The following is a 26,119-nucleotide window of genomic DNA, read 5'->3' on the forward strand; positions in this document are numbered from 1 at the left end:
TTTTATACAGGAATCAGTTGCGGCAGCAGACATGCAGCCTCACACCTCTAGACCTGGCTTGGCATCAGAGATGAGGTTGTCAACCAAGATTTAGAAAGCTGAGGCATCTCTGTCCTTCAAGGGCACTATACCACTTTAAACAGTCATGGCTTCCCCCAAAGAATTCTGGGAGCTGTAGTTCGTTAAGGTTGCTTGGAGCTGTTGGGTAGAGTTGCTGCATTTTGAAGAGCAAATAAAGACGGTGCTTATGATGACTCTCTTTTTTAATACCTCTACTATATGTAGGCTATCAGAGCTGTGATGTATTGTTGGGGGACGGGCAGGAGAAGAGAAGAGGACAGCAAGTCTTCAACCACCAGTTATATCTATATCTCATCCAGAAAGTATAGCCAGAGAGATCTTAGCAAATTTATCCACTGGGACAGAAATTTTACCCCTCAAAAAAAGAGGACACATAGCAACCCTTAAAACCCTTATTTCTCTCAAAGAGTTACAATTCCCCAAGTTCTCTCTACGTATGATATCTCTGGGAGATCTGTCGCTCGCGGCGATCAAACCTGCAACCTGCGCACTATCGGCGCCACACTCTAACTAACTGAGCTATCCAGAGAACACCAGCTTGTGGAAGGATTGTTTTAAGATGATGAGAGAGAGAAGGAGAGAGAGAACAAATTGTCTCTGGGATCCGTTTCTGGGCTACTATCTGAGCTCCTCTGCCAGCCCCCTGCTGGATGCACTAGGCCTCACCTTGAGCAAACCTCTTTTTGCAGATGCTGATCCTCATCTTCAATGGGAAGCTGCCCTGAGGGATCCCAAGATTCTGCGGCCACTAATGGTGGACGTGGGCTTAATTGTCCTCTTCATCCTGGAGCACAGTGTCATGGCTGCTCAGCAAGTCAAACACTGGACCAGAAGTTGTTACAGAGATCTTTCTATGTCTTCTGCACAGCGCTGACTCTCCAGGTAGAGGTATCAGTTTGGGGCACCAAAATGAGGGGAGAGCGGACTTCCGGAGGCGGCGCCAACGGCAATGGCGGTCTCCTTCTGAGTAGGAGGGAGAAGCCCTGCAGAAAGTGGGTCTGTCCGCTACGGCGAAGCGGAGACCCAGCTGGAAATCGCAGGCAGAAGGAGCCTGCGAGCGTGGGACTCGGCGGGCACCCTCAGCGCCCCCCGATTTAGCGAGGGAGCCCTGTAAGGGGTTCCGGAGCGCAACGGGAGCGGCGCGGTGCTGTGAGTCGACTGCTGCTTCTGTGGGGTGAAGCCGCGTAGCTGTTGCCGGAGAGCGCTGACCTTTTTCCTGTGAAAATTTGGCTGCTAAACGACTACCCGTGAGTAGGTGAACTTAAAAGATTGGACTTGAAGGGGGGGGAAAAGCGTCAATTTGGCACTGAAGCGGAAAGGTGTAAACAGGAAGTCCGCCTTTCCGTTTTGTAATAGATCAAAGCAAAGACGTTTTATGCTAGTACTTTGAAAGCGGAGCTGCTAAAGTTTTAAATCCAAGCATTAAAGTTAAAGAACTCCCCCCCCCCCAGATTAGGAGAGGGGGGGAAGCAAGGAAAGTGACTTTATTTCTTCTGGGAGAATTAAAAAAAATTTTTTATTTTGAATCCCTGGGAACGGACTGCCAGGCTTATGAGAACTGTTACATTGAAACTTGCACTACCTATGGACATTGTAATCTTTAAGGTTTAACCCTGCAAGGAGATACATTTTGAGAGTCTTCTTTGGACTGGAAATTGTTGCATGTTTTTATTGAAGGGGACATGGAAAGTTAGAAAAGACTTTGTTACTGTGAATTCTATGGCTGATACAGTGTCCCCCTAGAGGACTATTGAAGTGTGCATCCAGCTGGGGGAATTTTCCATTGCTGACATTAGGGAATTTCCACAGTAAGGCCTGACCGTGGGACTGACCTTGACTGAAGATAAAAGGGGATGACTGATCAAAGAGCAACAAGATCCAAGGGCAGAGCACAACAGTCTAGTACAGTCTCCCAGCAACGTAGAGCATCTGTACCCGGCCTCCCTGTGACTCAGGAGGAAGATTCGGGGCAAGCTGAGACAAAAGGAATGGCCTCAGAAGGGGAATTTACATCAGTACTGAATAAATTTTTTGAGAAATTGGAAGGCCTAAGCAAACAGGTTTCAGACCAATCAACCAAAATTGAAGGGAACACAGCCAGCATTAATTCAAACACAAAAGTTATTGAAAAACTGTTGGAGGAATCTGCGTCCACTAGAAAAATAGCTGAGGAAGCAAAAGAAAAAGTTGTGGCTGTGGAGGAAGAAATTAAACCTATGCGCAAACAGATTGGGGATCATCAGGCTTTATTGTCTATGATCGAATTGAAGGAGAAACAGACAAACCTGAGGATCAGAGCTGTGCCGGAACTTGAAAAGGACAATCTGAGTGACTATCTTACACAGGAATTTGGGAAATTTTGGAATTTGGAGCTGGAAAAAGATTTTAAGATAGTGAGCGCCTTCAGACTTGGAAGAGGGGGGAGGAAAAACAGGGTAAGAGACTGTTTGGTGACCCTCTGTACGAAGGAAGAGAGGGATAAAATATTGAGTGCACACTTTCAGAAGACCTTAGAGATCAACGATTCCAGAGTCGAGATTTTTAAGGATATACCGAAATATCTTTTGGACTTGAGAACCAACTACGGAGACTTGGTGGCTTTACTGAGAAGGAATTGCATTGCCTTTAGATGGGAATTCCCCCAGGGACTATCTTTTACCTTCAAAGGGAAAAAGTTCAAAATTAGATCAGTGGAAGACAAGGAAAAATTTCTGAGAGACTACGAAGAAGACCTACAAAAAGAAGCGACAGAAGAGCTAAGAGCCTTGAGACCAGGAGTTTTAGACATAGCACTACCACCTTTGGGACCTGACAAATCGGAAAAAAAGATACCACCGCAAGAACTAGATGAGCTTTTGGGAGCAGTTGGAGGAAAATAGAATAAATACATCATGTCTCTGCAACTATTAAGCTGGAATATTCACGGTTTTAACTCCCCGGAGAAGAGGAGGAAAGTATTTCATTTATTGAAAAAGGAACAATTGGACTTAATTTGCTTACAGGAAACCCATGTGATTAGGCTCCATAGGAAAGTTCTGATTAATAAAAGATTGGGCCAAGAATTTATTTCATCGGACAAAGTTAAAAAGAGAGGAGTTGTTATTTATGCCAAAGAGAGCCTATCACCGAAATTTGTTTTTAAAGATGAACAAGGAAGATTTGTTGCAATTGAGATTCAATCACAAGGAGAAAAATATTTGATCGTAGGAGTGTATGCACCAAATGAGGGGAAGTCTGAATTTTTTAAGAAATTGCATGAGACATTGTTGGACTATATGGACTACAACATCATTATGATGGGAGATATGAATGGAGTGGTATCTACAAACATGGATAAGTCGCAGAGACAGGTGGTAACTAAAGATGGCAGACTACCAAAAACCTTTTTTGAATTGACTGACAATATGGACTTGATTGACATTTGGAGAACCAAGAACCCCCTTGGAAGAGAGGGAACATTCTTTTCTGAAGCCAATATGACCTGGACAAGAATTGACCAAATATGGATAACTAGAGGACTGGCACCTAAGACTCGAAAAGTGGAAATTTGCCCAAAAACTTGCTCCGACCATAATGCAGTGAAGATGGAGATGAAATTAACACCAATCGGTTCCTTCAGATGGAGGATGAATGACACCTTGTTTAGAGATCAAGAGGTGATCAAGAAGGCCCAAAAAACATTGAGAGACTATTTTGAGATAAATTTGAATACTACGGTTGAAAAAAGGATAATCTGGGACGCAAGCAAAGCGGTTATGAGAGGGTTTCTGATTCAACAGAATGCAATAAAGAAGAGAGCTCAAAATGAGAAAAAAGACAAAATTTTGGAAAAAATAAAAGAAGGAGAGAAGAAACTAAGAGCGAAACCAAAATCGCAAGAGATTCTGAGAGAAATTAAGTTATGTCAAGTACAATATATGCAAATGATAAACCAGGAAGTGGAATGGAAAATTAAGCAGATGAGACAAAAGACATTTGAATCGGCTAACAAATGTGGGAAACTGCTAGCTTGGCAGATGAAGAAAAGACAGAAATTAAATACCATCACAAATCTGGATGTAGATGGAAAGAACATACAGAATCCATTGGAAATTAGAAAGTGTTTCCAGAGATATTTTAAACAACTATACACACAAGGGCCACAGAAAGAGACTGATCTAGACCAATTTTTGAGAAAAAATGGACTACAAAAAATCTCTCAAGAAAATAAGACAATGTTGAGCCATAAAATTACAGAACAGGAGGTGGAAGGTGCCATTCAGAATATGCAGTTGGGTAAATCTCCAGGGCCAGATGGTTTAACCTCCAAATACTATAGATCTTTGAAAGATTGGTTAATTCGGCCGCTAAAGGAGGTCTGCAGTGAGATCCTAGAGGGGAAAAAGGCACCGGAGTCGTGGCAGGAAGCCTATATTACACTTATACCGAAAACTGAGTCTGAAAAGACGCAACTCAAGAACTATCGCCCCATATCCCTGCTTAATGTGGATTACAAAATATTTGCTGATATTTTGGCTAACAGGTTAAAAAAAGTATTAGTGGAAGAGATTCATAAGGACCAAGCTGACTTTCTCCCAGGTAGACACTTGTCTGACAATGCGAGGAATATAATTAACATTTTGGAGAAGCTGCAAGTGAACATAAATACAAAAGCAGTTTTAATTTTTATAGATGCGGAGAAAGCCTTTGACAACATTTCTTGGAGTTTTATGAAGAAAAATCTTCAGGGGATGGGGGTGGGCCAAGGGTTTGAAAATGGCATAAGTGCAATTTACTCAGAACAAAAGGCTAAATTAATTGTTAACAACGTGGTGACAGAGGAATTTAAGATAGAGAAAGGTACACGACAAGGTTGCCCAATCTCCCCATTGCTTTTTATTTCAGTCCTGGAGGTTTTATTAAATATGATTAGAAGGGACCGTCTGATTAAAGGTATTCAGGTCGGAGCTAAACAATACAAACTGAAGGCTTTTGCAGATGACCTAGTTTTAACGTTACAGGAGCCAGAATCTAGTACGAAAAGAGTATTAGAACTGATTCAAGAATTTGGTCAGGTGGCAGGATTTAAGTTGAACAAGTCAAAAACCAAAGTCCTTGAGAAAAATTTAACACCGATTGAGAAAGAGAGGTTTCAGAAGGAGACAGGTTTAACATTAGTGAAGAAAGTTAAATATTTGGGGGTTAACATGACTGCTAAGAACTTAAACTTATTTAAAGATAATTATGAGAAATGTTGGACAGAAGTGAAAAAAGACTTAGAAATATGGTCAAATTTGAAGCTTTCCTTGTTGGGCCGAATTGCAGCTATAAAGATGAATGTATTGCCAAAAATGTTATTTTTGTTTCAATCTTTGCAAATCTTGGACAAGATGGACTGTTTCAAGAAGTGGCAGAGAGACATTTCTAGATTTGTCTGGCAGGGCAAGAAGCCCAGAATAAAATTTAAAATACTAACCGATGCAAAAGAAAGAGGTGGATTTGCCCTGCCAGACCTTAAACTTTATTATGAATCGGCCGCATTTTGCTGGCTGAAAGAATGGCTGCTTCTTGAGAACACAGACATTTTGGATTTAGAAGGTTTTAACAATGTCTTTGGGTGGCATGCATATTTGTGGTACGACAAGGTTAAAGCACATAAAGCATTTAAAAACACTATTGTCAGGAAAGCATTGTTCAATGTCTGGATAAGATATAAAGATTTGCTTGAAAATAAAACCCCAAGGTGGCTATCACCGATGGAAGCGAAGGCTCAGAAAAAGCTCAATATGGAGGCCAAATGGCCGAAATATTGGGAAATATTGGAACAAGAAGGAGACAAATTGAAATTGCAGAGTTTTGAGAAATTAAAAGATAAGGTGCGAGATTGGCTTCATTATTATCAAATAAGAGAGGCCTATAATTTGGATAAAAAAATTGGCTTCCAGGTGGAAAAATCAAAATTGGAAACTGAATTGTTAGAACCCAAAACTAAAACACTTTCAAGAATGTATAACTTGCTGCTAAAATGGAACACACAGGATGAAACAGTTAAATCTGCAATGATTAAATGGGCACAAGATGTCGGTCATAACATTATGTTTGCTGACTGGGAACAGTTGTGGACCACAGGTATGAAATTTACGGCATGTAATGCCCTAAGAGAGAATATTATGAAAATGATATACAGGTGGTACATGACACCAGTCAAGCTTGCAAAAATATATCATTTGCCCGATAATAAATGTTGGAAATGTAAAGAAAATGAAGGTACATTCTTTCACCTTTGGTGGACGTGCCCAAAGATTAAGGCTTTCTGGGAGATGATATATAATGAAATGAAAAAAGTATTTAAATATACCTTCCTGAAGAAGCCAGAGGCCTTTCTCTTGGGCATAGTCGGCCAATTGGTACCAAAGAAGGATAGAGTTTTCTTTATGTACGCAACAACAGCAGCAAGAATACTCATCGCAAAGCACTGGAAGACACAAGAGCTACCCACCCTGGAAGAGTGGCAGATGAAGATGATGGACTATATGGAATTGGCGGAAATGACTGGCAGAATCCGAGACCTGGGAGAAGAGGCGGTGGAGGAAGACTGGAAGAAATTTAAAGTATATCTTCAGAAATATTGTAAAATTAATGAATGTTAAATTTATGTTTGGATTGGCAATAAGTGGTAATTAGCAACAAAAGTTAATAAGAATATGTAAAAAACGAACTGATAAATGGACGAAAATATTGAGTTATAATATGCTATGATATAGAGTTAAGATAAATGAAAAAGAATTTGCTGAATTGATTATGTAAATGGGAATACAAAAGGGGGAGGTGTGAGGAGGTCAAGGAAACAAGCAAATGAACTTAAAGATATCAAAAAATGGATTTGTTTTTTAATTTTTTCCTACCTATTTGTTTTTTGTTTTTTGTATTTTTTTTCGTTTGTTTTTCTATGAATTTTTGTATTTTTTTTGTATTCTTTTTTCCTTTTTTTATTTTTCTCTGTGGTTTTTCATTCTGTAAATCTCTGTGTTTTGTAAAATCCGAATAAATATCTTTAAAAAAAAACAAAATGGGGGGAGAGCACTGAAGAGGAGGAAGAAGTCCCACAGGCAAGGTAACAGAGCAACTCAGAGTGAATTCTTGCCCAAGTCAGAAAAGCTAAGCTCGGAATGCAGAATCAATCTTCCTGGCATGATGCTGTTCGGATTTCATACTCTGCACTTTCATGGAAGTGATATTTCCAAAGCAAATCCCCCAGTTTCAGCGTTAAGTCTTTGCTCCTTGGTACAGTTTATTTTGAGCACAGAGCTCCCAAACTCACATCGTTAACTCAGCATAGCCTTCATTATGTTGTGAAGCAAAATGTATCATTGCAATGATGAGGACTAGAATCTTGCACAATTTAAAAACAACAACCCAGTGCGGATATGATTTGTATGATTTGGCTAATGCCTGCAGGTCCAACGGATTTTCTACAATGTGATCGCAGTTTTGGAGTCCCAATATGCAGCCACATTAGACGTGTGCCTGCAGGAGAATCTACTTTTATCTAATGCGCCTTTTCCTTCCCACCTAGCTGCTGATGAGGTACTGGCAGCCTGTGCAGGATGCTCCTGTGCTCTGGAATACGAGCAGGGAGCCGTGGGTCACTTGGGTCCCTCTCATCTGCTTCATCCTCCACTTCATTGCTTGGCTGGTCATCTTTAGCATCCTCCTCATCTTTGACTACGCAGAGCTGATGGGGGTCAAACAGGTACCGCGCAGCTTCCCTTTTCCCATCTAGAGAGGCCACCGTCCGGTATTTGGTGGCTGAGCTCAGCGAGGCTGAATGACCCAACCAATGAGGGTGATAGAAGATCTTTCCTCCTGCTGTAAAATATTTCTAAAAAGAGAGGTCCCAGGGTTGAAGCAAATTTGGAAGCCATGACCTCTCTCTTGGAAGCTCTTAATGTGCTCTGGCTTTACAGTGATAGCAGTTAGGGGGGTGCATTGGATTTGGATGAATTCTGAGGGATTTTTAATAATAATAATAACGATATTTATTTGATTTTAAAACTATAAGATCATAACAATACACAGAACATCCACATTTGGAGATTCCTCATAATCTCTGGACTTCCCACCTTCCCCTCCGTGGGTCCTATTATTAAACCTTTTCTACTGCACCTTTTTCAATAGTCCCTATTTTATATAAGTCCATTATCTCCACAGTACCTGCTATATTACGAGTGTTATTGCAATCCTGCTAGTGTTTTCGTCTGTTTAAAGTGGTCTCCAAGATAAATTATAAACTTTCCCCATCTAACAAAGGATGGGGAAAATTTATAATTTATTTTGGAGACCACTTTAACAAAGTTCTGGTCTTCTTGGTTTCTGAAATTTCCAGTCAGTTTTGCCGTTTCGGCATAGTCCAACAGTTTAATCTGTTATTCCTCCTTGGTAGGGACTTTATCTTTTTTCCATCTCTAGAATTCTGAGGGATTTTTGGCCAAGGCAGTGACCGCAGAAGCAATTAAATGTTTTCTCAGCAGTCCAGATAACAAAACGTAAACAGATCTCACATTCCCCCTTTGTGAATATGTAGATGCCCAATGTGTACGCAGGTCTAAAATGGTGTCGTTTCCTCAAAAGATTTGTGTGTCTGCAATGGAAACTGGTGTTTTTTTCCTTCCACAGGTTTACTACCACTGCCTGGGCATGGGGGACCCTTTGGCTGTGAAGTCCATGCGTGCTGTCCACCTCTTCTCCTACCTTTGCCATCCAGTGTACCGGAGGTTTCTCCTCGTCCTGTGGGCCGTTCCCTGCCTCTCCCTTGAACGCCTGCTCCTCGTGTTGCTCTTCACGGTCTACATCACCTGTGCCCACAACCTCGACCAGCAGGACTACCTCTACCTGCAAGCTCAGCTGGACAAGAATGGCCCCTCCGTCCTTAAGAACTGAACTGGTGTGGCCCCAAATTTATATGTGGGTGCTGGTGTCCTAGTATATTGGGGCCTGAGAGCCTGGTACCTTGCACTCTTCCATGCTAAGCACTGAACGATGAAATGTGCCTTCTATCTCCTTTTGCTTTTACGCACTCGGGACTTGAGTGGTCTATAAATGGGACCTAAGAGTTCTGGCTTCCAGCAGGCCTACTTTGCTACAACTCTTAAAACACATATAAGGAGCTCTACATGGTGATCCCAGGTTGAGCCACATGGTCCAGTAGGTTGGAATCCTTGAGTAAAGAGGTGGAACTCCAAAGATGGCAGAATTCAACCCCAAGTTCCTTGGAGGGAAGTCTCTAGAGCAGGGGTTGGGGAAAGCCTATGGCCCTCCAGAAGTTGGTGGACTTCAGCTGCCATCAACATGAGGTGGTCAGGTTGTTGTTGTTTGAGGGAGGCTTTTTTACGATTCACAACTGCAGACAGCAGGCACATAGCTCAACAGACAAAATGTTCCCAATCTCTGGGAAAGCTGGGCCCTGTGGAATCAGTGGGGCACTGCCCCAGTAACCTCAGTCTGCCCCCAGCCATTCCCCACCTGCTAGCTGGCTTTACTTCCAACCAGTCAGGGGGTGGCTCTCTCTGTCATGGGCTCTGCTGCAGTCCTTTCTGCCCAAGAGGACACCAGGCACACCTGACTGGGATTCTGCAGCTGTTAAAAAGCATAGCAGATGCCTCAGCTGAAATTAATTATAATAGCAAAGCATTAGAACTGGGTTTTGCCATCCATTTTTTGCTACAGAACTTCTGCCCAAGTGATTTTTAAAGTATAGGATTTTTAACTTTGATTCACAAGCAAGAACTATTTTAAAGAGGTAGCAGCCTAGATAATTGGTGGAGTGGGCTGTGAGGTTTTTTTGCTTTTTGCAAATATACCTCTTCAGCACAGTGTCTTCCAAATACATTTCTGTTCCAAGCAAGCAATCAGAATTCATTGCCCATCCTCTTGCTTCTGTCGTGTCAATTCAGTTCCAAAGCATTCTGAATTCCAAGGCCTACCTGGGCTGAAGAAGACAAGGCCTTGAGAAAGATTCTGGTCAAGATGGCCGTCCAGCAGTGGACCACCTGCCTCTCAAACCCAAATATATCTCCATGCGGTGGGTGACTTTTAACTCGCCCCGCCCATCAGAATTAATGACAAAAAATAAGATTTATGTGATCTTTGAATCAAGTACATTTACAGGCAAAAGCGGGTTGGGGGGGGGCAGGGGTTGATTCTAGGATTATGTCTCCAGGCTCCACCTAGCAATGGTTGGATCTTTGCCTTCATTTGTAACTCAATGCCTTTAACATCCACTAGCATTTCTTTTTAAATGCTGATAATGCTTTTATTGTAGCTTTTTATTATTATTTCTGTACCCCCTTGCTAACCAAGTATTTTTATACATATGAAAAGCAAATCTTGGATTGAGAAGATAATGGTTTGTAAAGTAAAAAAATGGGTGTGTGTTTTTTTAAAAAGTTTGGTTTGTCTCTGTTCTGAAATTTGGTTTTAATGTAAAGTGTTTCAATATATTTGGGTTTCTTTATAAAGCAGAAGTGACCAGCTGCTCCCATAAGCTAAAAATGAGCTCTGTATCAACAAAAGTTTTACCTATACAGTGGTACCTCGGGTTACATACGCTTCAGGTTACACTCTCCGCTAACCCAGAAATAGTGCTTCAGGTTAAGAACTTTGCTTCAGGATAAGAACAGAAATCGTGCTCCAGTGGCGCAGCAGGAGGCCCCATTAGCTAAAGTGGTGCTTCAGGTTAAGAACAGTTTCAGGTTAAGAACGGACCTCTGGAACGAATTAAGTACTTAACCTGAGGTACCACTGTAATTATTCATAATGACAAGTTGTAAGAATCATGAGATTTTCCACCCCTGAGCTTTTGAAATACAACTCCCATCAACCATGGCCGTATGGGCTGAACCTTATAAGTATTGTTGCCCAACATGTGAGCAACCCCATGTTGGAGATCCCGCTCTATACATTTATTAATTTTTTTGTTTAATTTCTATACCCTTTATATTTTTAAGAAAAACCTCAAAGCGGGTTAAAGTATATTAAATCAGTAAAACATAAAACAATGTGAAAAAAGCGTAATATAGAGTATACTGTCAAAGCAACATAACAGAAAATTAAAACATTATCTTAAAAGATTTCAAAGTAAAACATTACAAAGGAGGTCAACTACAGAATACATATTTAACATAGTAGGGCTGGGTGACTCTGGGTCCCGCCCCCTAGGCCAGGTGGGAAAGGCCTTGCAGGGAGTGGCCTTCTCGCCTCACAGCCGGGCGATGTTCCTCCGGCCTCATGAGGATCCTCTCTAATGGGACCCAAGTGTGTTTAGGGTTGCAATTAACTTAATCTTCCCTAGATCTGCTTTTAGCAGAAGCATTTGCCACTTCCACTGCCCAGCTTCAAAATCAGAGTAGCAACCACATGTATCCTGTAGGTGCGCTTGGCTCTTCCTGTTCGGCATCGCTAAAGCTCTCCTCCCCCCACCCCCTCTCATGAAACAATGGCCTCCTTTTAAGCACCCCAACAGTTATTTACCGCCCCCCCCCATTGCTCTCACGGCATATGTGTGATACACGCGCTTCACCCTAATGGCTCCTGAAGCATCTTAGGCTACGAGACGAAGGGATGCTCTCCTGCTAAATGCACACTCACTGATTACAGGCGCATACTTGGGAGAAACAAGAACTAGCCTTGCGCGGAAAAAGAAGCATCCCCTCTACTTCTCTTCCCTTCTCCCCTCGCCCCCACCCAAGGGCCAGGCCCATGCTTGCTCCCCTAAACCAAAACCTAACCAGGGACCCAGCTGAGGAGAGCTGCACTGAGGCGCATTCATGGGAGCCTCCCTCTGAATCTTCCCAGGAGCAGGAGGACTGTATAGATTTGGAACAGTGGTTTGCAGAGGAACATAGTTCATAGTAATAATAATAATAATTTTTATTTATACCCTGCCCTCCCCAGCCAAGGCTGGGCTCCATGTGGCTAACAAGCAATAATAAAAACAAGTTGAATGAATACAACTTAAAAACAAGATTAAAATACAACATTAAAATATTGTAAAATCAGTGTATCTGAAGAAGCGTGCATGCACACGAAAGCTCATACCAAGAACTAACTTAGTTGGTCTTTAAGGTGCTACTGGAAGGAAAATTTTTTTTTTGTTTTGACTATGGCAGACCAACACGGCTACCTATCTGTAATTAAAATATTGAAACATTAAGATATTAAAACGCAGCCTCATCACAGGAGAAAAGAAAAGAAAGAGGGGGAGGGAATCAAATTGGCTCCAAGCCAAAGGCCAGGCAGAACAACTCTGTCTTACAGGCCCTGCAGAAAGAAATCAGATCCTGCAGGGCCCTGGTCTTATGAGACAGAGCTTTCCACCAGGCCAGAGCCAGTGTTGAAAATGCCCTGGCTCTGGTTGAAGCTAATCTAACTTCCTTAAGGCCCAGGACCACTAGGGTGTTGCTATTTATGGACCTTAAGGTCCTCTGTGGGGCATACCGGGAGAGGCGGTCCCGTAGGTACAAGATAGATACAAGGGTCCTAGGCTGTGAAGGGCTTTAAAGGTCAAAAGCAGCACCTTAAATCTGACCCTGTACTCCACCGGGAGCCAGTGCAGCTGGATAAGCACTGAGTGAATATGCTCCCATGGCAGAGACCCCCTGAGGAGCCTCACTGTAGCATTCTGCACCCGCTGGAGTTTCTGGGACAGCTTCAAGGGCAGCCCCACATAGAGCGAATTACAGTAGTCAAGCCTGGAGGTGACCGCCGCATGGATCACTGTGGCCAGGGTGGGGCGGGAAAGGTAAGGGACCAACAGCTTGAAGTGGCAAAGGTGGAAAAATGTCGCCTTGGCTATTGCTGTAACCTGCGCCTCCATGGAAAGGGAGGAGTCAAGGATTACACCCAAACTCTTATCGGAAGGCAATGGCACTAATTGGGCCCCCTCAAGAGAAGGGAGTTGGTCCCTCATCCCCATGCCATCCCGACCCAGCCATAGGACCTCTGTCTTCGAAGGATTTAGTGTCAATTGGCTCCCATGAAACCATCCAGCCACAGCTTCCAAGCATCTGGTCAGTGTGTCCGGGGCCAAGTCGGTGTGGCCATCCATCAGCAGATAGAGCTGAGTGTCATCAGCATATTGGTGACAGCCCAGCCCAAAGCTCCGGATAATCTGGGCAAGGGGGTGCATAAAGATATTAAGAAGCATTGGGGAGAGGATTGCACCCTGGGGCACTCCACACACCAAGGAGTGACGACATCTCCCTCCCTAGCGCCACCCTATGTCCCCGACCAGAGATAAAAGAGCACAGCCATTTACGGGCTATGCCCTGTATCCCCATTAATTGCACAGAATTGGAAAAGTACAAATATACCAACGGTTAGGGAATGGCAAACAAGATTATTCGAGTATGTTGAATTAGCAAAAATGACGCAAAAAATTAGAAACCAAAAAAAAAAACAAAGTTTATTAGTGATTGGAATAAATTTATGGCATACATTGAAGGAAACCATAGAAATCTAAAAACTATAGCAGGTCTGTTATAAAACTTATGATGTGCAAACTGTCAACAAGTATTAGCTGCAGAAAATGGAAAATTTCATCAAGAAGTCCGAAATTGGGAGGGAAGGAGGTCAATAGGGGTGTAGAAGAAAGATATAAATATCTAATTATATAAAATTTTAATGAATAAGATATAGAATTGTAACAGAGATTGTTGCTTTTTGGTGTTAGATACGGATATTTTTTTTTCTTGTCTTCTTGTTCTCCTTTTTTCTTTTTGAAATTGTTGTCTTTGTTTTTCGTGTTTTTTGTATTTTGTTCTGTTTTTGTTGTTTTTTTGTTTTCTTTTCTTCGATGCTGTAACTGAAACTCAATAAAAAGAACTTAAAAAAAAAATGTTAAGAAGCATTGGGGAGAGGATTGCGCCCTGCGGCACCCCACACACCAAGGAGTGACAACATCTCCCTCCCTAGCGCCACCCTATGTCCCCGACCAGAGATAAAAGAGCACAGCCATTTACGGGCTATGCCCTGTATCCCCATGTCAGCAAGGCAGTGGTCCAGAAGATCATGATCGACCATGTCAAAGGCTGCTGACAAATCTAAAAGAATCAGCAGTCCTGACCCGCCTCAATTAAATTGTCTATGGAGATCATCTGTTAGGGCAACCAGAGCAGTCTCGGTCCCGAAACCAGGACGGAACCCAGACTGAAATGGATCTAAAGCCGATGTTTCCTCCAGAAACCTACCAAGCTGTTCAGCAACCGCTCTCTCAATTACCTTACCCAAATATGGAAGATTTTAAACTGGGAGGTAATTGGAGAGGTCTAAAGGATCTAGTGATGTTTTCTTTAAGAGCGGACACACCACTGCTTCCTTCAGTTCCCCTGGGAATGTCCCCATGCCAAGGGACAAATTGATAATTTCAACCAGGGGGTCCACGCGACATCTGGACATGCCCTAATCAGCCAAGACGGGCACGGATCGAGGAGGCAGGTGGTGGGCCTACCAGCTTGAAGGAATCTATCAACATCATCAGGGAGTATCCAATCGAAATGGTCCAACACTGGACCCGAAGACAGTCGAGGGGCCTCCAGTTCAGTCAATGTATCTAAATTGGCAGGGAGGTCACGGTGGAGCAACAGGACTTTCTCCACAAAAAAGCTTGCGAATGCCTCACAGCTATGGGTCGAATTTGTGCTTAAATTTGGTTGTCCTCCTAAGGACGTTATCGACCTAATTATTCTAAAACGTTGTGCCAGGCGAGAGCTAGCAGATGCAATGGAAACTGCGAAGTAAGATTTCTTAGCAGCTTTCACAGCCATCTCATAGGCTTTCATAAGTGTCCTATAAGATGTTCTTGAAACTCCGTCACGAGTCCGTCGCCATACTCGCTCTAGCCGTCTGAGATCCCGCTTCATTTTCTGGAGCTCTTCAGTAAACCAAGGGGCCCGGTTTCGATGGGGTCGCAGAGGGTGCTTAGACGACCTCATCGATGGCTGCCAATAGCCGGTTATTCCAGTCCTCGACAAGGTCATCTAAAGAGTCGCCAGGAGGAGCAGGGTCCCGCAAGGCCTGATGGAATCTATCAGGATCCATCAGCCTTCGTGGGCAAGCCCAAATAGGTTCACCACCCGAGCAGGGGAGGAGCGGGAAGTCAATAAGAAGGCAGAAGCTGGGAAATACTGCATGGAGAATAGCTTGCAGAAGAAACTCTGGAGAGGGGGGGAGAGATAACAGATTCACTGTCTCTGGAAAGCATCCATCCGCTTTCCCCAAGGTCAAGGAGAGTTGCAAAAGTGGCAGGACATAAAGCACAGAGTGTACGAGCTCAGATTACGAGATGCAGAAGTGATGGGGGTGACTAGGGATGTGAGGGGGTGGACCTCTTCATTGGGAGCACCGCCATTCCTAGAAGACGGGTTCTTTGTTCTCTCGCTGGGATCATTAAAGTTTCTAACGGGTAAGAAGACTCCTTTCCCTTTGTTCTGCTTATCTAGGGCCAAGGGGGAAGGAAGCCATTTCCCTGAAGCCTGACAGATGCTGATCCACAAGACAAGGACAGCCCATCATTTTGTCACTGAAGGGCGGAAGTCAAAACTCAACAGATTCATCGCACACCTTGCGCCACCTTTATGAGTTTCTTGATGTGAAGTAAAGAGTGAACCCTGAGTGGAACACTGAATAAATTTATACAGCTTTTCACCTGGGTGAATTCGCTTATAAATATTAAGGTCTCCAATCCGCCTGAAGCTCTTTCCACATTCCCTATATCTGTGTTTCCCTCCCTGTGTGAGTTAGCTGATGTTTCCTAAGGGGTCTACTTTGACTGAAGTTCTTTCCACACTCCCTACATTTAAACAATTTCCCCCCATGTGAGATTGTTGATGTATTCTAAGGTTTCCACTTTGACTGAAGCTCTTTCCACATTCAATGCATTTAAATGGTTTCTCCCCCGTGTGAGTACGTTGATGTGTTCTAAGGTCTCCACTTTGACTGAAGCTCTTTCCACATTCAATGCATTTAAATGGTTTCTCCCCCGTGTGAGTACGTTGATGTATTCTAAGGGCACCACTATGACTGAAGCTCTTTCCGCATTCAATGCATTTAAAGGGTTTTACCCCCGTGTGAGTTTGTTGATGTATTCTAAGCTGTCCACTTTGACTGAAGCTCTTTCCACATTCAATACATTTAAAGGGTTTCTCCCCCGTGTGAATTCGTTGATGCATTCTAAGGTCTCCACTTTGACTGAAGCTCTTTCCACATTCAATACATTTAAATGGTTTCACCCCCGTGTGAGTTTGCTGATGTATTCTAAGGTTTCCACTTTGACTGAAACTCTTTCCACATTCAATACATTTGAAGGGTTTCTCCCCCGTGTGAGTTCGTTGATGTATTCTAAGGTCTCCACTTTGACTGAAGCTCTTTCCACATTCAATACATTTAAACGGTTTCTCCTCCATGTGAGTACGTTGATGTATTCTAAGGGCTCCACTTTGACTGAAGCTCTTTCCACATTCAATACATGTAAATGGTTTCTCCCCCATGTGAGTTTGTTGATGTATTCTAAGTGCTCCACTTTGACTGAAGCTCTTTCCACATTCCATACATGTAAATGGTTTCTCACCCGTGTGAATTTGTTGGTGTGTTCTAAGGTTTCCACTTTGACTGAAGCTCTTTCCACATTCCATACATTTACATGGTTTCTGCCCCGTGTGAGTTCGTTGATGTCTTCTAAGTGTTCCACTTTTACTGAAGCTCTTTCCACATTCAATACATTTAAATGGTTTCTCCCCTGTGTGAGTTCGTTGATGTATTCTAAGGTTTCCACTATGACTGAAGCTCTTTCCACATTCAATGCATTTAAATGGTTTCTCCCCCGTGTGAATTCGTTGATGTATTCTAAGGACTCCACTACGACTGAAGCTCTTTCCACATTCAATGCATTTAAATGGTTTCTCCCCAGTGTGAGTACGTTGATGTATTCTAAGTGTTGCACTTTCACGGAAGTTCTTTCCGCACTCTATGCATTCAAATGGTTTCTCCCCTGTGTGAGTTCGTTGATGTATTCTAAGGTTTGTACTTTGATTGAAGCTCTTTCCACATTCCATACATTTAAATGGTTTCTGCCCCGTGTGAGTCCGTTGATGTATTCTAAGGTTTCCACTTTGACTGAAGCTCTTTCCGCACTCCATGCATTCAAACGGTTTCTCCCCCGTGTTAGTTCGTTGGTGTATCCTCATTTTTCCACAGTGACTAAAGCACATTCCACATTCCCTGCATTTAAATTGTTCCTTTCTTCTTCCCAATGAATTCAGAGATGGTTCCGTAGAGTCCTGACCATCTTCCTCACCTGTTTGGGAGTGTGGGGGGGGGGGAGAGAGAGAATCCTGTTAGACTTTCAAGAAAAACAAGAAAGGAACTGAACACACGTCAGTCCCCATGTGCACCTTCTCTTATTTGAACACCCTCTCCATTCTCCACTGTCCTCTTCATGTTTCAAATTTTTAGGAATGCAGATGAGATAATGGCAAGAGCAACCCATGATCACTCCTATGATTAAGAAGTGAAACTGAAGTGTTATTATGCCACATGTAAGTGTAAATATACATATATTATATGTTATATATTATATTATTATTATATATGTTTGTTAGAATCTAAGAAGAGCCTGCTGGATTGGACAAAGGCCCGCCCAGTTCAGCATCCTGTTCTCACAGTAGCCAAGCAGATGCCTGTAGGAACCAGCAAGCAAGATTTCAGCCCAAGAGCCCTCTGCTCTCCTGTGCTTTCCAAAAACTAGTATTAAGAAGCATTATTGCCTAGGACCACAAGGGCAGAGCACAGACACCAGCCTAATCCTTTTTTTCAAGCTATCCAAGTTGCTGGCCGTCACTGTTTCCAGTAGTCCATAGATTAACTATGCTTCATCTTTTGCAGTCCTTAAAGGCTCATAAATGTATTATGGTCTAAGACATTGTGGGCTGCAGTCTTACAGATTGGACTCTTGACTAGGAAAGTGGGGCCACTATATACCTTTGAGTCTTTTTGTTGTTTTTGTGCACTTATTTTGAAATTTGTACCAAAGTTGTACCACTGTATCTCCATGTAAGCTTATGGAGGGACAGAATTACAGGGGCACTATAAATTATTATCTCACTCACTCACTCTCACACATAACCCCTGACTGTAAGACTGGCAAGTTTACACAATTTGCTTATAATACTGGCCACCCTCGGTCTTCATATGCCCACTCTCACACACAACCCAGTCTGTAAAATTGGCAAGTTTACACAATTTGCTTATAGTACTGGCACAATCCTATGTGTAGAGCTTCCAGTCACAGGAATTGTATATCATGATAACGGGTCCTTTGTCCCGACAGCACACCAAACTGGGGAGGTGCATGCATCTACTGTATTTTGATGCGAGTGGAATGTATCACTCTGACCCAGTCTTTAAAAAAATAGAAGTAATATAGACTATTTAAATATATGAAGCATAAATAATGACGGGAAGCATTTCCATAGCCCCCTTCACCCATTTTTGTGGATTGCTGCGCAACATCATGATCATCACTTAATCCTGCAGTGGAAATAACACGAGAGATTTAAAAGCATAGAGGAAGAAAAGCTGTCCCCACTACTTTAGGAAAGGGATTCCAAAAACAAAGAGCTGCTTTGGAGAAGGCCTCACCCCTTCCTTCTTTCTACCGCCTGGCCCTCCCTGGCTTTCGTCTCCTCTCCATCTTTTCCTCTTTCTCCCTCCACCATCCAGCCATCCATGTCCCCATCTACTCTCCACCTGGAACTCAGCAGATTTCTCTGAGCTTGAGCATGTCAGCTGTCCATCTTCCTACGTCAATCCTGACCAGGCTTGCAGGTTCAACTTCTTGAGGAGCAAAGAAGCCAGGGCAAGTTGTAGCTTCCTGGGAGGAAGGAAGAAGTCAAGGGAGTCTCAGAGCCCCTGCTTGGGATTTTGCCCAAGACATTCTGCTGCCCCTTTAGAAGCCCCTATTGGCCACCCGCTTCCCAAGAGCCTCCACCCATTTTCAAACACCTTTGGCAATTCCTTCCGTCTGCCTGTCCCTTCTCCCTTCCTAAGGCTGGCATGGTATGGGCAGTAGTGGCCTTGTGGCCCACAGGGCCACAATAAATGTAACAATGTGTACCCCTGTAAATCCTTGAGTGTGCTTCTAATACAGAAGTTATGGTAGCCTGTGCTTTATGAAACTGATTATTTTGCAAGTTGCTGCCCCCCAGTTGGGGCAGAAATACAGCTAATAGGAGAATCACAAAGATACAGCTGAAAGCTGGAACATGAGTCGCCACATGATGCAAATGGCTGCATGTAACACAGGTTCCCAACATGCACACCAACACAATGTCACAGAACGCGGTAGGGATCAGAACATATTCAGCAGAAATTGCCAGTGCTTGTTGCGCATGTGTATTATAATAAAATGAGGTAATGATGAATATCAGGAATACTTGGCTAGTCTAGATGTATTCAAGTCTCCAGGGCCAGATGAACTGCATCCAAGAGTATTAAAAGAACTGGCAGATGTGATCTCAGAACCACTGGCAGTCATCTTTGAGAATTCCTGGAGAACAGGCGAAGTCCCGGCAGACTGGAGGAGGGCAAATGTTGTCCCTATTTTCAAAAAGGGGGAAAGAGAGGACCCAAATAATTACCGCCCAGTCAGTCTGACATCCATACCAGGGAAGATTCTGGAGCAGATCATTAAGCAAACAGTCTGTGAGCACTTAGAAAGGAATGCTGTGATCACCAATAGTCAGCATGGATTTCTGAAAAATAAGTCATGTCAGACTAACCTGATCTCGTTTTTTGTCAGAATTACAAGCCTGGTAGATGAAGGGAACACAGTGGATGTAGCCTACCTTGATTTCAGCAAGGCATTTGACAAGGTGCCCCATGATATTCTTGTAAAGAAGCTGGTAAAATGCAGTCTTGACTATGCCACCACTCAGTGGATTTGTAACTGGCTGACTGACCAAACCCAAAGGGTGCTCATCAATGGTTCCTCTTCATCCTGGAGAAGAGTGACTAGTGGGGTGCCACAGGGTTCTGTCTTGGGCCCGGTCTTATTCAACATCTTTATCAACGACTTGGATGATGGACTCAAGGGCATCCTGATCAAATTTGCAGATGACACCAAACTGGGAGGGGTGGCTAACACCCCAGAGGACAGGATCACACTTCAAAACGACCTTGACAGATTAGAGAACTGGGCCAAAACAAACAAGATGAATTTTAACAGGGAGAAATGTAAAGTATTGCACTTGGGCAAAAAAAATGAGAGGCACAAATACAAGATGGATGACACCTGGCTTGAGAGCAGTACATGTGAAAAGGATCTAGGAGTCTTGGTTGACTGCAAACTTGACATGAGCCAACAGTGTGACGCGGCAGCTAAAAAAGCCAATGCAATTCTGGGCTGCATCAATAGGAGCATAGCATCTAGATCAAGGGAAGTAATAGTGCCACTGTATTCTGCTCTGGTCAGACCTCACCTGGAGTACTGTGTCCAGTTCTGGGCACCACAGTTCAAGAAGGACACTGACAAACTGGAACGTGTCCAGAGGAGGGCAACCAAAATGGTCAAAGGCCTGGAAACGATGCCTTATGAGGAACGGCTAAGGGAGCTGGGCATGTTTAGCCTGGAGAAGAGGAGGTTAAGGGGTGATATGATAGCCATGTTCAAATATATAAAAGGATGTCACATAGAGGAGGGAGAAAGGTTGTTTTCTGCTGCTCCAGAGAAGCGGACACGGAGCAATGGATCCAAACTACAAGAAAGAAGATTCCACCAAAACATTAGGAAGAACTTCCTGACAGTAAGAGCTGTTCGACAGTGGAATTTGCTGCCAAGGAGTGTGGTGGAGTCTCCTTCTTTGGAGGTCTTTAAGCAGAGGCTTGACAACCATATGTCAGGAGTGCTCTGATGGTGTTTCCTGCTTGGCATGGGGTTGCACTCGATGGCCCTTGTGGTCTCTTCCAACTCTATGATTCTATGATTCTATTCTAGGAACGTGAAACTCCAAAGGGACTTTTTTAAGGAGGCGGGGGACGCAAGAAAAATTTAGATTCTTTTGGCAACAATAAACATTAGAACAAGGAACTGCTGAGCAAAAACAAAAACAGGAGCATGTGCAGAAGTTCTTGCGGAAAGGGGGGCGGGGCCTTCAAAGGTCTCATAATCGACCCAAAACAACACAGAGGTCTGCCCGTCAATTGCGGTCCAACGCTTGGACATCTCTGGTGTATAAAATTGGTTGAAACCGAAATTCTTTGTTTGAAATTATATAAATACCACTGCCTGGACCACATATGTGGTTGGGCTGTGAGGAAATTAAGAAATTTTGGATAGTAGTACACGAAGAACCAAAGATGTTGTTGAAAATATCAATAAGAAACAAACCAGAGACATATCTCCTTGGATTGACAGATGATGAGATACCACGGGGGGGGGGGGGCAAGAATTTTTCTGTATGAAAGTACAGCTTCTAGAATAGTGATTGCTGCTAGGTGGAAGTCAAAAACTATACCCACAAAGGAGGAATGGATTTGTAAACTAAATGAATATTTAATTCTGGCAAAATTAACTGCTATAATAAGAAATCAGTTGAATCAAAAATTTAAAAAGGAGTGGAAATGTTTTGATGAATATATGGCAAAATATTGCTCAAAAAAAGATATGCTAATATGCCTAGATTAAAATGTGAAGCACTGGATGGAAGAATAATTAGTAAGGAAAGATAATAAGAATATATAGATGATTTGAGAAGATTGTAGAATGCAAAGGTTATTGTAAAGTGTATAATGTGGAGGAAATCGAGTGGGGGCGGAGGGAAGTGGGAGGAAGGAGAATAGAATAATATGATGGACTGAGGAAATAGAAATGTAAATGTATGGGGGGATGGGGAGGAAATGGTGTTGGCTTTGGTATATCTGTATTGTAAAGTAATATGTGAAAACCAATAAAATAATTTAAATGGGGGGGGGGGGAGCCAAAGCCATGAACATGATCATCTGACGCATCAGGATCTGTACCAAGTAATATTTAATGACCATTTCCTTCATGGACCACTGCCTTGTCATGGCAAAGGGGCTTGAATAACTCAGAGACAAGGAGAAGGGGACGACAGAGGACGAGATGGTTGGACGGTGTCCTCGAAGCTACAAGCATGAGTCTGACAAAACTGCGGGAGGCAGTGGAAGACAGGAGTGCCTGGCGTGCTCTGGTCCATGGGGTCATGAAGAGTCGGACACGACTAAACGACTAAACAACAACAACAACAACAACATAACTCAGAGACGCTATGAGCTATGCCGTGCATGACCACCCAAGACAGACAGGTCAAAGTGGAGAGTTTTGAGTAAACTTGATCCACCTGGAGCAGGAACCAGCAAGCCACACCAGTATGACGCTGGAAGATGAACCCCCCAGGTAGGAAGGCATCCAACATGCTACTAAGGAAGAGCGGAGGACAAGTACAAGTAGATCCAGAGCTGATGAAGCAGCTGGGCCAAAGCCGAAAGGTTGCTCACTTGCGGATGTGCCTGGAAGTGAAAGGAAAGTCCAGTGCTGCAAAGAAAAATATATGAACCTGGAATATGAGATCCATGATCCATGGTAAGCTGGATGTGGTAAAAAATGAGATGGCAAGAATAAATATTGACATCCTGGGCATCAGTGAACGAAAATGGACAGGAATGGGCGAATTCAGTTTGGATGATCATCGTATCCTACTACTGAGGACAAGATTCCCATAGAAGAAATGGAGTGGCCCTCTTAGTCAACAAAAGAGTAGCAAAAGCTGTACTGGGATGCAATCTCAAAAATGATAAAATGATCTCGATACAAATCCAAGGCAGACCTTTTAAATCACAGAGCCTAGGACTTGCTTATCAGAAGGTCGGCGGTTTGAATCCCCATGATGGGGTGAGCTCCCGTTGTTCAGTCCCTGCTCCTGCCAACCTAGCTGTTCAAAAGCACCTCAAAGTGCAAGTAGATAAATAGGTACCGCTTCGGCGGGAAGGCGTTTCCGTGCGCTGCTCTGGTTCGCCAGAAGCGGCTTAGTCATGCTGGCCACATGACGATCTGCACACAAATGCCAGCTCCCTCGGCCAGTAAAGCAAGATGAGCGCCCCAACCCCAGAGTCGGCCATGACTGGACCTAATGGTCAGGGGTCCCTTTACCTTACCAATGCTCAACAAAATGAACTTGACCAATTCTAGGAAGACTTACAACACCTTCTAGAACTGACACCAAAGAAGGATGTTTTTCTCATCCTAGGGGATTGGAATGCTAAAGTAGGGAGTCAAAGAGATAAAAGGAACAACTGGTAAGTTTGGCCTTGGAGTTCAAAACGAAGCAGTGCAAAGGCTAATAGAGTTCTGTCAAGAGAACAAGCTGGTCATAACAAACACTCTTTTCCAACAACACATGAGATGACTCTACACATGCACATCACCAGATGGGCAGCATCAAAATCAAACTGATTATATTCTTTGCAGCCAAAGATGGAGAAGTTCTATACAGTCAGCAAAAACTAGACCTGGAGCTGACTGTGGCTCAGATCATCAGCTTCTTATAACAAAATTCAAGCTTAAACTGAAGAAAGTAGGGAAAACCACTGGGTCAGTGAGATACAATCTAAATCAAATCCCTTATGAATACACAGTGGAAGAGAGGAGCAGATTTAAGGATTTAGATTTGGTGGACAGAGTGCCTGAAGAACTATGGTTGGAGGCTCGGAACATCATACAGGAGGCAGCAATGAAAATCATCCCAATGAAAAGGAAATGCAAGAAAGCAAAGTGGTTGTCCAATGAAGCCTTACAAACCGCGGGGGACAGAAGGCAAGGAAAATGCAAGGGAGATAGTTAAAGATACATGAAATTGAATGCAGACTTCCAACGAATAGAGCAAGGAGAGACAAGAGGGACTTCTTAAACGAGCAGTGCAAAGAAATGGAGGGAAACAATAGAATGGGAAATACCAGAGATCTGTTCAAGAAAATTGGAGATATTAAAGGAACATTTTATGCAAAGATTACCATAATAAAGGACAAAAGTGGTACGTGTGGGAGCCATGAAGCCATGGCAGAGGCTTGTAATTGTTGCGTGGTGCCTCGCTGACCGGCCTGTCTGTGCCTTGCAGTGTATTGAATGTATTGACCTTATATGGAGTTGTGTTCCCTCTGGGCAGAAATTACCTTATATGGTGATGGGTGTTGTAAAGCCATGATCGGGCGATGTAACGTGAGACATTGGCAGACGGCCATGCAGGCTGGGAGACAAAGGATAATAAAATTACCGGAGAGGAGATAAGTCGAAGGAGCTGCCCTCCATCCTGAAAATACTGCTGTCTCTCTGTGTCTTTTTTCTATGCTGTGCACCATTTGATGACGGCTGGTTTCCGTCAGGTACGGACCTTACAGAAGCAGAAGACATCAAGAAGAGGTGGCAAGAAAACACAGAGGAATTATGCCAGGAAGATATGGATGTCCCATACACCCCAGGTAGTGTGACTGATGACCTTGAGCCAGACATCCTGGAGAGTGACGTCAAACGGGCCTTAGAAACCACTGCTAATAACAAGGCCAGTGGAAGTGATGACATTCCAGCGGAATCTTAAAAGATGATACTGTTAAGGTGCTACACTCAATATGCCAGCAAGTTTGGAAAACTCAGCAGTGGCCAGAGGATTGGAGAAGATCAGTCTAGAATGCAATCCCAAAGAAGGGCAGCACCAAAGAATGCTCCAACTACCGCACAATTACGCTCCTTTCACACGCTAGCAAGGTTATGCTTAAAATTCTACAAGGCAGGCTTAAGCAGTACGCAGACCAAGAACACCCAGAAGTGCAAGCTGGATTTTGGAGGGGCAGAGGAACCAGAGACAAAATTGCAACAATGCGCTGGATTAGGGAGAAAGCTAGAGAGTTCCAGAAAAACATCTACTTCTGCTTCATTGACTACGCAAAAGCCTTTGACTGCGTGGATCACAGCAAACTATGGCAAGTTCTTAAAGAAATGGGAGTGCCTGATCACCTCATCTGTCTGCTGAGAAATCTATATGTGGGACAAGAAGCAACAGTTAGAACTGGATATGGAACAACTGATTGGCTCAAAATTGGGAAAGGAGTACGACAAGGCTGTATATTGTCTCTTTGCTTATTTAACTTATATACAGAGGACGAGATGGTTGGACAGTGTTCTCAAAGCTACTAACATGAGTTTGACCAAATTGCAGGAGGCAGTGGAAAACAGGAGTGCCTGGCGTGCTCTGGTCCATGGGGTCACAAAGAGTCACAAAGAGTCAGACACGACTAAGTGACTAAAGAACAACAACAATGTCGAATCAGCATTCCCTAATGTAGAAGCAATTCTGAGAATGTTCCTCTGAATGATCATTGCAAATTGCCATTTGTAAAGATCCGTTTCTTGACTGAAGAGGATAAAAAATGAATTTGGAACAACAATGTCTCAAGATAAATTATGTTACTTCAGCCTCATGTACATAGAAAGTGACAAGCTAAGCAGTTTATCATTTGATGATATCCTCAGTGACTTTGCTTTGGCAAAGGCAAGAAGGAAAGTATCGTAATTTAGATCATGTTTGTGTACTGTTTGTATACACAGTACACAATGAATCATGATACAATTATACAGTTGAATGGGTACTGGGTAGATGCATTAATACAATTAGTCCTGTAAAATAATTTTAATGTACAGGTGTGTACAGTATTGGTATTATTTATAAATGCGACATATTACTAGAAATACTGTCTTTTACACTCACTAAGTGTAACAGGGTACAAAGGTCTGCTGTCCCAATGAAGAATGTGGACTATTATGGTAATATTGATACTGATATAAAAAAATGCATTGTATTAACTACAATTGCATTGTACAGGTTATAACACTTAATTTCATATTAATAATGCTATTTATAATTATTAGTAGTTTGCATCATATATTTACACCTATTATTATAGCAAGTTTCTAGGACTAGATTAGGAGTCTTTATAA

At 43.0% G+C, this 26,119-nt stretch overlaps 3 protein-coding genes, 1 long non-coding RNA gene and 1 pseudogene across 9 annotated transcripts in view; 2 read left to right on the forward strand and 3 right to left on the reverse strand.

Annotated features, from left to right (window-relative positions):
* Positions 1–10,505, forward strand: part of LOC310757234 (nurim-like) — a 131,514-nt gene extending 121,009 nt beyond the window's left edge. The window contains 1 exon segment of the mRNA XM_083602512.1: positions 9,422–10,505. The gene's annotated coding sequence lies outside the window, so the exon portion shown is untranslated.
* LOC310756461 (uncharacterized protein) overlaps positions 1–26,119 on the reverse strand; it is a 148,891-nt gene that overhangs the window by 97,198 nt on the left and 25,574 nt on the right. The window lies entirely within an intron of this gene.
* LOC310757391 overlaps positions 1–26,119 on the reverse strand; it is a 57,306-nt gene that overhangs the window by 27,360 nt on the left and 3,827 nt on the right. The window lies entirely within an intron of this gene.
* Positions 1–26,119, reverse strand: part of LOC310757106 (uncharacterized protein) — a 47,331-nt gene that overhangs the window by 7,694 nt on the left and 13,518 nt on the right. The window lies entirely within an intron of this gene.
* Positions 611–9,000, forward strand: LOC310758114 (nurim-like; annotated as a pseudogene). The gene is made up of 3 exons (XR_014552326.1): positions 611–963; positions 7,637–7,813; positions 8,737–9,000. The product of XR_014552326.1 is annotated as a nurim-like (transcript).

This window comes from Podarcis filfolensis, assembly GCF_964270895.1.
Source record: "Podarcis filfolensis genome assembly, chromosome: 2".
In the NCBI taxonomy this organism is placed as follows: Eukaryota; Metazoa; Chordata; class Lepidosauria; order Squamata; family Lacertidae; genus Podarcis; species Podarcis filfolensis.